An 11,565-nucleotide genomic window follows, 5' to 3' on the forward strand; every position below is an offset into this window, starting at 1 on the left:
GTTGCCATGTCTAAACACCTTTAGCCATCTACAAACCCAATTCATGAAAATCACGATTCATACCTACTTCCGACGTATGATCGATTGTGGAGGTTTGAATAAATTAATTATTCTGGAAGTCAAAACATGCAAAACTGAAACAATAGTAAATAATTGACAATGATAGTAACACTTTACTTATAAATAGATCACAAATTTTATTCATCATCAAACGTCGATTACATTTTACAAGTTTCAGGAAAGCTATCTAATATGTAAAACTAATAGCGTCTCTCAGCCCGATGCGCCTCGCATGCTGAAAATGCTTAACCCTCGTAAGTCCCTTCGTAAGGGGATCTGCAGGATTCTCATCCGATGATATCCTCCTTGCCACGAGGAGTCCTTATTCAATCTTGTGTCTTATGAAGTGAAATTTTCTGTCAATGTGTCGGGATCTTCCATGATCTCTTGGTTCCTTGGCTAAGGCAACCGCACTATTGTTGTCACAGAAAATCTCTATAGGTTCCTTAATAGCTGGTACAACACCAAGGTCTCCGATGAAGTTATTTAGCCATATCACCTCCTTCGCTGCTTCACTCGCTGCTATATACTCTGATTCACAAGTCGAATCAGCAACCGTCTCCTGCTTGGAACTCTTCCAAGAAATTGCCCCTCCATTTATGGTAAAGATCCAGCCTGACTGTGAGCGGAAGTTATCCCTATCAGTCTGAAAACTAGCATCACTATACCCTAATACTCTCAAGTCATCACTCCCTCCAAGGGTAAGGATCCAATCCTTAGTCCTCCGCAGGTACTTGAGATGTTCTTTACCGCGGTCCAATGAGCCTTGCCAGGGTTCCCCTGATACCTGCTGACCAGGCTCAAAGCAAATGCCACATCAGGGCGGGTACAAGTCATAGCATACATGATCGAGCCAACTGCGGAAACATATGGTAATCGGATCATCTCAGTTATCTCTGCCTCTGTACTCGGACTCTGAGTCTTACTCAGTTTGGCATTGTTTTGGATCGGTAAATCTCCTTTCTTGGAATTCTCCATGTTGAACCTTTTCAACACCTTATCCAAGTAGGTACTCTGACTAAGTCCAATTAGTCTTCTACTCATTTCTCTTAATATCCTTATCCCTAGGATATAGGCAGCCTCCCCTAGGTCCTTCATAACAAAGCACTTCCCAAGCCAGGACTTAACCTCCTGCAAGGTTGGGATGTTATTTCCTATAAGTAGTATGTCATCCACATACAGTACCAAGAAGCTAACTATACTCCCACTAGCTCTGACATACACGCAAGACTCATCTTTGCTTCTCGAGAAACCAAACTCTTTGACCTTCTCATCAAAACAAAGATTCCAACTCCGAGATGCTTGTTTTAACCCATAAATGGATTTCTTAAGCTTGCATACTCTATTTGGGTACTCTGCACTGACAAAACCCTCTAGCTAATTCATGTACACATCCTCAGCCAACTTTCCATTAAGGAAAGCGGTTTTGACATCCATTTGCCATATTTCATAATCATGAAATGCGGCAATGGCTAACATAACGCTAATAGACTTAACCTTTGCTACCGGCGAGAAGGTTTCATCATAATCAATACCTTGAGTTTGAGTAAAACCCTTCGCAACCAGTCGAGCCTTATAAGTATGCACGTTTCCTTCCATGTCGGTCTTCTTCTTGAAGATCCATTTGCACCCGACTATTTTACGGCCTGGTACATTGTCAACCGTGTTCCAAACTTGATTGTCATACATGGACTGCATCTCACTGTCCATAGCCTCCTTCCATTTAGCAGACTCTGGGCCTGCCATGGCTTTCTTGACACTACTAGGTTCATCCAAATTTACCAATGTACTATCACTGATAAGCGTATCACCTTCCGTAGTAATATGAAAGCCATAATAAAACGAAGGTGTGTTTCTAACCCGTGTAGAACGCCTTGGAGGTACAGACTCGTCAGCTGGATTAACAGGAGTTTACCCCTCAGGTTGATTGCTAGTGTTTGAGGTTCCTTCACTAATTGATTCTTGAATTTCTTCAAGATCAATTTGCCTCCCACTGTCTCCTTGGCATATAAATTCTCTCTCACGAAAGACCCCTCTTCGTGCTACAAAGACCACATTCTCACTGGGTTTGTAGAAGAGGTAACCGAAGGATTTCTGTGGGTAGCAGATGAAAATACACCTTTCGCTTCGGGGTTCAAGCTTATCATGAGTTTCACGCCTCACGAAAGCTTCGCAACCCCAAATTTTTATGTGGTCCAAATTGGGAACCTTCCCAGTCCACATCTCATGAGGTGTTTTGGTAACCTTCTTTGTAGGGACTAGATTAAGGATATGGGCGGCAGTCTCTAAGGCATACCCCCAAAAAGAGATTGGTAACGAAACTCGACTCATCATAGAGCGAACCATGTCCAACAAGGTTCGATTAATCCTCTCAGCTACATCATTCAGTTGTGGTGTCCTGGGAGGAGTCAATTGTGAGACAATCCCACACTCCTTAAGATAGTCAAGGAACTCGGTACTAAGATACTCACCACCTCGATCGGATCGAAGCATCTTAATGTTCCTGCCCAATTGATTTTCTACTTCCTGTTTGAATTCCTTAAACCATTCAAAGGTTTCTGACTTATGTTTGATTAAGTAGACATACCCATATCTACTAAAATCATCAATAAAAATCACATAATACCGATTAGCATCCCTTGTGGCGGTTTTGAATGGCCCACATACATCAGTATGTATTAGGTCCAATAAACCCTCACCCCTCTCACAAGTTCCAGTGAAGGGTGATTTTGTCATCTTTCCAAGTAGACAAGATTCACAACTATCATCCGATTTAAGGTCAAATGATTCCAAGACTCCACTCTTTTGGAGTTGGCCTATGCGTTTCTTGTTTACATGTCCAAGACGATAATGCCACAATGATTCTTTATCTAGGCTAGTAGAAGAATCAATATACAACACATTATTCCTCGCCATATCAGACGAGTACACACATTTATTCAAATCTAATTTTAACCCATTATTAAGCAACAAAGTATAAACTCCAATCTTGGAAAAAGGTGAAGCCTTCCTATTCCCCATGATCAAGTTTATCTTCCCGTGCTCCACATCCTCACTTCTTCTTAGGCCCTGCAAATCAGAACATATGTGAATACCACATACTGTATCAAGCACCCAAGAGTTAGAATATGTTGAGTAATTAGACAATATAGTGTAAATACCTGCATGGGTGGGTTTCACTTTCCCATCATTTAGATCCTGCAAGTACTCAGGGCAGTTTCGCTTCCAGTCTCCCTTTTTATGGAAATAAAAGCATTCAGCATCCTTGGGAATGGCAGAAGGAGTGACAGAACCGCTCTTGGTCTTCGATGAGGAGCCTTCAAGAGACTTTCCCTTGGTACCCTTCGAAGGGTGCTTCCTCTTCTTCCCTTTGCCTTGCCCGATAGCCAAAACAGGGGTAGATGTTGGAGTAGGAGTAGTAGAGGTAACAACCGCCTTACCCTTAAGACCGGATTCCGCGGTCTTCAAGAGTCCTTGAAGCTTGCTGAGGGTAACTTCCTCCTTGTTCATATGATATGTCATACGAAAATGGTCATAACAAGAAGGCAAGGAGTGCAAAATGATGTCAATTGCCAACTCCTCAGGGATGTTTACATTGAGCTTCAACAAACGGTCCACATACCTTTGCATCTTTTGCATGTGGCCCATGATGGATTCACCGTCCTTCATGCGAGTTGTTATTATGGAGGAGATTATTTTGTACCGCTCCTGACGAGCACTCTGATGGTACCTTTCCATCAGGTCTTGGTGCATCTCAAAAGGGTAGAAATCTTCATACGACTTTTGGAGCTCGGCTGTCATCGTGGCCATCATGATACATGCCACCTTAGTAGCATCTCTCTCATGAGTCCTGAATTCAGCGATCTCCTCAGGAGTAGCAGTAGACTCATCAAGCTCTTTTAACTCCTTATCGAGGACATATTCTTTGTCCTCATAACGAGTAACCATCCTGATGTTCCTAATGCAATCCATGAAGTTGGAACCATTAAAGATGACCCTCCCACAAAGAGTCATGAGAGAGAAAGAACTAGTTGGGTTAGAGCCCGAAGCATTAGTGTTGGAAGACATCTGAAAGAAGAAAGCAAGTTTAGATAAGATATATAGAATCCTTAATAAGACACCCAAATGTAATATTAAGGCTAGGACCCAATTACAATATATTACACTTAGAAGAGGGATGCCGTAATCTAAGTAATAATATATTTGAAAGGTAGGTGAATGACGATTCACCAATTTCCACCATGAAAATGAAATGATTTATTAGGTTTAATTGGATTTGAAATTCCTAGATTCTTTTGAGATTCATTGAACTTTTCAATGGCATGTTTCAATCTCGATTGTGCCCTTCATATTTTGTGACTGGGATGCCGAGGACCACAAAACAAGGTGTGAATAACCATGCTAATTCACTTGGTACCCTTAATATTATCACCTAATCAATGTGCCGGTTAACCACACATGCTCCATTGATTTATGACAAACATTAAGTCACCCTTCGTGATCCTTACTAGTCCAAGTTAGTGTGTCGGTTACCCACACACGCTCCACCAACGACTTGGTAAGGTACAAAGTGTGAATTCCATGGACTAGCACCATGTTCACATTTTTCCTAAAGTAACTAAGATTGGGAATTAAAAGGAGTTTAGTTACTTTATAATAATCATTGTACTTTTAATGAGGATTTAAAGTCATTGTTCTACCCGTTTGGCTAACGACCCTCCACCGATCAAGCAAGCGGTGGGTGAGAATGGACACCCATTAAGTCACCATTTTATAGGCAACAACCTTATACCCACCTTATAGACCGGCTTCGTGAATGAGGCCTACTAACGGTAAAACGACTTATTCTTATACATATATATAATAATTAACCATTAATGTTATAAATAGTATAAGGGTTGAATTTTAACTATTAAAACTCTAAGGGTTTGAATTAAAGTTTATTAAAGTGTGTGAAACTTTACAAATTCCAAAACTTGAGGGCAAGTTTTGTAACTATGCAAAACTCTTAATTTCATAACTTATGAATTAAAGGTTCATATAAAAATGAAGACTCTTCATTTTCATGTAACTTATGTGTTTTAAGTGTGTGTTAAATAAAAGTGACCTTTGGAAATCCATAACTTGAGGACAAATTATGGACTCCATTAAAACACATAAATGATCAAGAATTAATCCTAAACAATTCAACAAATAATTCCTATCATTTTCTAAATTCATAAGAACATGAAAATGATCATCAAAATTTCAAGAATTATATGAACACATAAAATCATGGAATTTTGATATATGCTATTGTAAATGGATTAGAACAACCATTACACCAACTAAAATAAGTTTTAAAACACCAAAACAGTTTAGGGTAATGTTTCTAGTCCATTTCCAGCAGCAAAAGTCGAAAATATGCACTCTGTCGATCCTACTCGTCGAGTGCATGAACCTACTTGGCGAGTAGGTTGAAGTTAACCTTGGACTCGTCGAGTCCCCCCATGGACTCGGCGAGTCCATCATGCAGACAGCAACGATTTCGAATTTTTTCACTATTTTGCATAAAGTATCAAACAAGCAAGCCTAGGCTCTGATACCACTGTTGGGTTTTTGAGAAATCTAACACTTCCTAAGTGTGCATGCAACCCTAATAAACCTTGGATCTATGTTTGTCTAAATACATGCAAAATAATAAATTTTCCAAGGTTTATAACCTATCTAACATGGCATGGGGAACATTTGAACATAAAAGAGTTAGAAGAGATTACATACCTTTTGATGAGTTTGGTTCTAAGGAGTTTGAGGGCCAAGCACCAATAGTGTGAATGCCTCAAATGGAATCACAAAACACCACAAACTCTTGGAAAACTTTGAGAGAGTATACACACTTGTATAATTTCGGCCACACACAAGCTTACACACACTAGTTCACTAGTTGCCATTTCATGTTTCATAAGCATGCTTATATAGTGTGCATGGTTAGGGTGAAACCATAATAACCCATGTCTTTTCCTTTCCAAGGATCCATGGGTTAAAAGCTCCATGGATCATCCATGGACTTCCATATAAGCCTAGCCCATTAACAAATGAGTATAAGCCCACACTATATAAAATCAATAGCCCATAATCTAATTAGTCTTCCTTTTAATCTCTAAATCAATTTATAATTAATTTAGGACTAAAACTAATTAAATAACATAACCTCATATTAATATATATTATAACTTATAATATATTAATAAACATATGTGTATAACTCTCATAAAATTATCCATAAATAGTTTGGATGAGATGCAACCCAAATGGACCATGCCGGTCGGGTCAAGTATATACCAAATAAGTTATGGACTTAGACACCTTATCCAACAAGACCTTCTAATGCTAACACATCATGATATAATCCACCAATTTCCTCGAACCGGTCTAACAATACCTGCAGAGTCTTCAGCATGACTGGACTGCCTTACCAAGCCTTCAGCCAGACTGGACCACTCTCATAACCTTCAGTAGACCTGGACCGCCCTCCAGGGCCTTCAGTCTAGCTGGACCGTCCTCCGAGCCTTCGGCCTGACTGGTACGCCGACCGAACATCAGTCTATCCGGACCGCTCAACTAGCAATCAATATTCCGAGTTCTTCCTTCGGGAAACTCCTCCCATGCATATTGTTCTAGCCCTCTAGGGTTCCGAACTCTACCTCCATCCTATATACTCAGTCCCGACCCGATCCTAGGCCTTCCACAATCAATCGATAATGGTCTGTATCCCGCCCCGCACACCTGCCATTTACTCATACCAGCCTACGCCTTTGGCTGACCGAGACACTACTGAATCCCATGCAGCTAAACGACCTTTCATACACATCAATTTTTCCGGAGAATTCCCCTATTCCCCTCCACTTAGAGCACTGACTATCAACCACTGGTCGCCATTGCTGACCTTCCTCAACAAACCTTCCCGACACAAACACTTACACACGAACCGATTCCCACTAACACGAGCAATGTTCACAAATCACACATCAACACTGATCATCCCAGTCTTGAAAGAAACTCGATCTTCAGCTAACCACTCCTCAGAATGCAGATGCTACCTGATATCCAGACCAACACCCGATTCACATAAACAACCCTAATGAATGATAACCAACAAAATTTATAACACTAAGCCCATAACCATGCCATAACCCTAAAAATCAAAGAATACAATACCGAAAACCATGCAAGGAGACTAGCAGATAAATAATACTCCACAATAATCATAAAAGAATACGACATTAAGAAGAACATACCCGCAGCTGCATCTGGCACTGCCCTGACCCCCTCCGCTGTAAGCTGAAAAGCACGACCATGAGCCCTTGGGGGCTCCGCTCCACCCTGACCTCCACCCGTGATCCTCAACGTGGCCGGTGCTGGAGCCTGCACCGGTCCTACAGTAAGCTGTGTACAGTTAACCCTCAAGTGCCCAACCTGATGACAATGATAACAGATCCTCAAATCCCGACTCGGGACTGCCTGCCGAAAATCCCTCGCATAGTGCCCCTCCTTTCCGCACTTGCAGCATGCACCACCGGACCGACAAACTCCGGTGTGACCCTTCCTACACTTCCCACAAGTGTGGTTGCTCTGATCTCCCAATCTAGAATCGACGGCCTTAGACCGTTTCGGCGCCGGCTGTGACTGCACCGGTGCCTACCTCTACTCTCACAACTGCAACTCAATCTCCAACTCACACCGCCTGGCGGCCTCCTGCAACTCTAACAAGGTCTCGCACCTCTGCGTAGACATGAACTGTCTGTTATCCCTCTTGAGCATACTCAGATATCGGGACATCTGAGCCTGCTCCGAAGCAAACTCGGGGAGAAACAACGCCCTCTCAGTGAACATCCTGGTGATCTCCGTCACTGACTCTGAATCCTGCTTTAGCTCAAGGAACTCTTGAGCCAACCTCTCCCTCTCAACCCACTGAACATAACGAGTGCTAAACATCTCTCGGAACTGATCCCATGAAACCGCAGCCCTCTGAGCATCCGAATATGACCCCGTGGTCAATCTCCACCAATCCTTCGCCCCAAGCCTCAACAGGTTCAGAGCACACCTCAACCTCTGATCTGCAGGGCATGAACATGTGAAGAAACACCCCTCCACTTCTGAAAACCATCTCATAGAAACAATCGTGTCCTGAAATCGATCAAAGGTAGGGGCTTCGTATTATCGAAGTCCCGATACTGGAAAACTCTACAAGCTCCTCCCCCTGCCGGTGCTACAGCCGCTGTAGACGCCACGGCAGCCGTCTCTACGAGAGCTGCATAACGCTCATCAAAATACTCCACCATGGCGGTCTTGATCGACCCAAACAGTTCCGGCAACTCGACCCGGAACAACGCAACAACCTCATCGTGCAGGATCTCACACATCCTAGCATCCAACTCTCCTGTGCTCAACTGACCAACAACCTCAGGCGGTACAGACCCGCCCTGACTTCCCTCTCCTGCTCCCGATCCCGACTCGGATCCGCTCCCAGCATGCCTCGTGACCACCATATTGAAAAACACCATAATATCTTAGATACTTCCCACTAACCTGGGAACCAACTCTCAACCCAACCCTAGAGGTCATGGTTTCTTAGATACTTCCACTCTCTGAGTCTACAATATGACTGGTCCGCCCACATCGGGCCTTCAGTCGGCCTGGTCCACTCTCCGAGCCTCGGCACGTCTGGTCCGCCCTCGTGGGACCTACAACCTATCAGCACCGCTCGCTGGCCTTCGGAACAACCGGTCCGCCCTAGGTATCTTCGCTTACAGCACAAAGCAGGACCCTCCTCAACCTAACTCCAGTCCAAACAACCATGTGCACAACAAATACCCGGATCTCAATCCGATAAAGGGCCGACCTTGGTGCCTCAGACCCTGCCGATATAGTGAGGATAACTCACCTCGCAACTGCTGTCTGAAAAGGATAAGATCACGCTTCTGCAACCTCCGACCCGAACTCCACCACTGTTAATACCCAAAAGACTGAATTCAATAAATACCAATAATTACCAAATTACCCCTGGAAGTCAACTGGTCAACCCTTGGTCAAAGTCAAAGTCAAAGTCAACCTCCTGACTGACTCTACTCGCCAAGAAAACCGAATGACTCGTCGAGTCCCCATGCTTAGAACTTCCCCAATCCGCAACTCAACTTGCCGAGTCACCCCGAGACTCGCCGAGTCATCCCGAGACTCGCCGAGTCTCGTAACTTTGAGTCCCCTCGCACTCAACTCACCGAGTCCTCTCTTGACTCGCCGATTCATGACTCAACCAGAAGAATATTAGGACCTCACGACCAGACTCACCGAGTCCAAGAACAGACTCGCCGAGTCCGAGGCTATCTTCAACCTACTCGCCGAGTTGTTCTTCCAACTCGCCGAGTTCCCGTCCATCTTCAAGCAACTCGCCGAGTACACCTTTGTGACTCACCGAGTACCACTAGTTCTTAACCCACACAGAAGCCTTCCAGGCCATGCAATCGATCCAAAACGTAGATATACCCTTCTACAACCCTTCCATCACGTAAAGTGGCAAACTTTACGTGAATCCAAAGAGATCTAGGCATTTACACTCTAGGGCTAGGGTTTGGGACATGATGGCTTCACCAATTACTCAATAATCGGGACTTTAATGCACTATAAACCTCCTCCACTTCAGATCTGAGGTAGCAACCTCAGATCTATCCTTCAAACTCAAGATACCACAATCTAAGCTTCCCACACAACCCCAAAATGATGAATCTAGAAGAACACAACCCAAGAACGAGATATTACCTCAAAATAAAGCCCCCAACAGCAAGGAATCCGAATTTAAGCAAAGCCCCTTGCTCCAAGCCTCCTAACTCTCCAAGATCTTCTTCCAACTTTCTTCTCCAAGGCTCAAATGCACTCAAAACATTCACAAACGCGTATCTTGGGTTTCTAGACTTCAAGGGAGATCAAAGATGCTGGGAGGAGAGTATAGTGTCTTTTATATAGGGCTCATCCCCCGAATTTAGGGTTTTCTTCACACAGTGCCTACTCGCCGAGTCCAGCCTTGGACTCACCGAGTTGGCCACTTAACACGCGACCTGAGTCGCGACCCTACTCTTCAAGTCCTATAATGGACTCGCCGAGTTGCCCTTCAAATTTACACTTTGTTCCCCGAATTTGCACTCCTAGACTCGGGATGTTACACCTCGTCCAAAACTCTATTGCGTGACATCCAAACTCTAGGCCTAACTCCAAAAGCCCAACACAAAGCTTAGCCCAAAAACCCTTAGAAGGAGTTACGCAGGGCGTACCCCCTTTGGTACGCTCAGCGTACCCATACACGCATGGATCTGATCGGGGCCTGAAACGACTACGCTGTGCATTCCTAGACATACGCCCAGTGTAAGTCCTAAACATACAATTCCTCTGATTTCGATCTGAATGTGTTAAGACAAAAGATCAAAACTCAAATCTGGACATTCCTCAGTGTCCCAAACCATAAAGTCGAGACCTTTAGGCCTTTGCATGGCTGAAAAGGTTATAACTCACTTCAACCTTTTATCCCCTTTTCTCTTTATGACCAAACTCATGCATGACTCCACAACATGACCAAGATTGGATTCTTATGGCTTTACAACACACATATCACTAAAATGGGACAGATCTAGGTCCATGGAGTCCCTTTTGCTCATAAAGTCTCCACCTTTGGGACTTAAACCCTAAAAATGGACCATGAAGCATACAACAGGAAGGGAAAGAAAAGTTAGGAGCTTTTTACCTCAGATAGAAGCTCCAACCCATGTAGAACTCGAATCTTCTCTTGCTCTCCAACTTCAAGCTCTTCCAATGGCCTCCTCTTCACCTTGAAATGACACCATCAAGCTTAAAAACACACACACAAGTCCATTATGGGTTTTCTTATCTCTTAGGGTTCCCTTTATGAATAATGGTGGCTGGGGGAAAGGCCTTAACATCCCTCTTATAGTGCACAAGCCAAAATTAGGGTTTTGAGTCTAGGCTCACTATGCCCAGCGTAATTTAAGGTACGCCCAGCATACCGCGTATACTCCACGTCCAACTTAAGTGCATGAGAACATGCAGCGTACTCCTTTGTACGCCCAACGTACTCATCTGTGACAATTATCATTTATGGGTCAAACTTGAGAATTCAACAGAAAAATATGGGTTAAATAAATATACTCCAAATTCCCGGGTGTTACAATTCTCCCCCACTTGAATTAAATTTCGCCCTCGAAATCACTCCTTAACTACATATATTTCATTCTTTGGAAGGCACCTACCGAATGAATCGCATACCACACTGAAAACATCTTCCATGGACAACTGAACCCACACAGAACTCCCAAAATCAAAACTAATCCGACCACTCTAAGGCTGATATGCTCAATCCCAATATTTGGAAACTCTAGTGGCATGTCCCGCCGGCAGACCACCTACTCCAACGATCAACATGATACTTGAGCCTCGAATGTGAAACCCTGATAACTCACT

This window comes from Lactuca saligna, chromosome 5 (genome assembly GCF_052625555.1).
Source record: "Lactuca saligna cultivar CGN05327 chromosome 5, ASM5262555v1, whole genome shotgun sequence".
In the NCBI taxonomy this organism is placed as follows: Eukaryota; Viridiplantae; Streptophyta; class Magnoliopsida; order Asterales; family Asteraceae; genus Lactuca; species Lactuca saligna.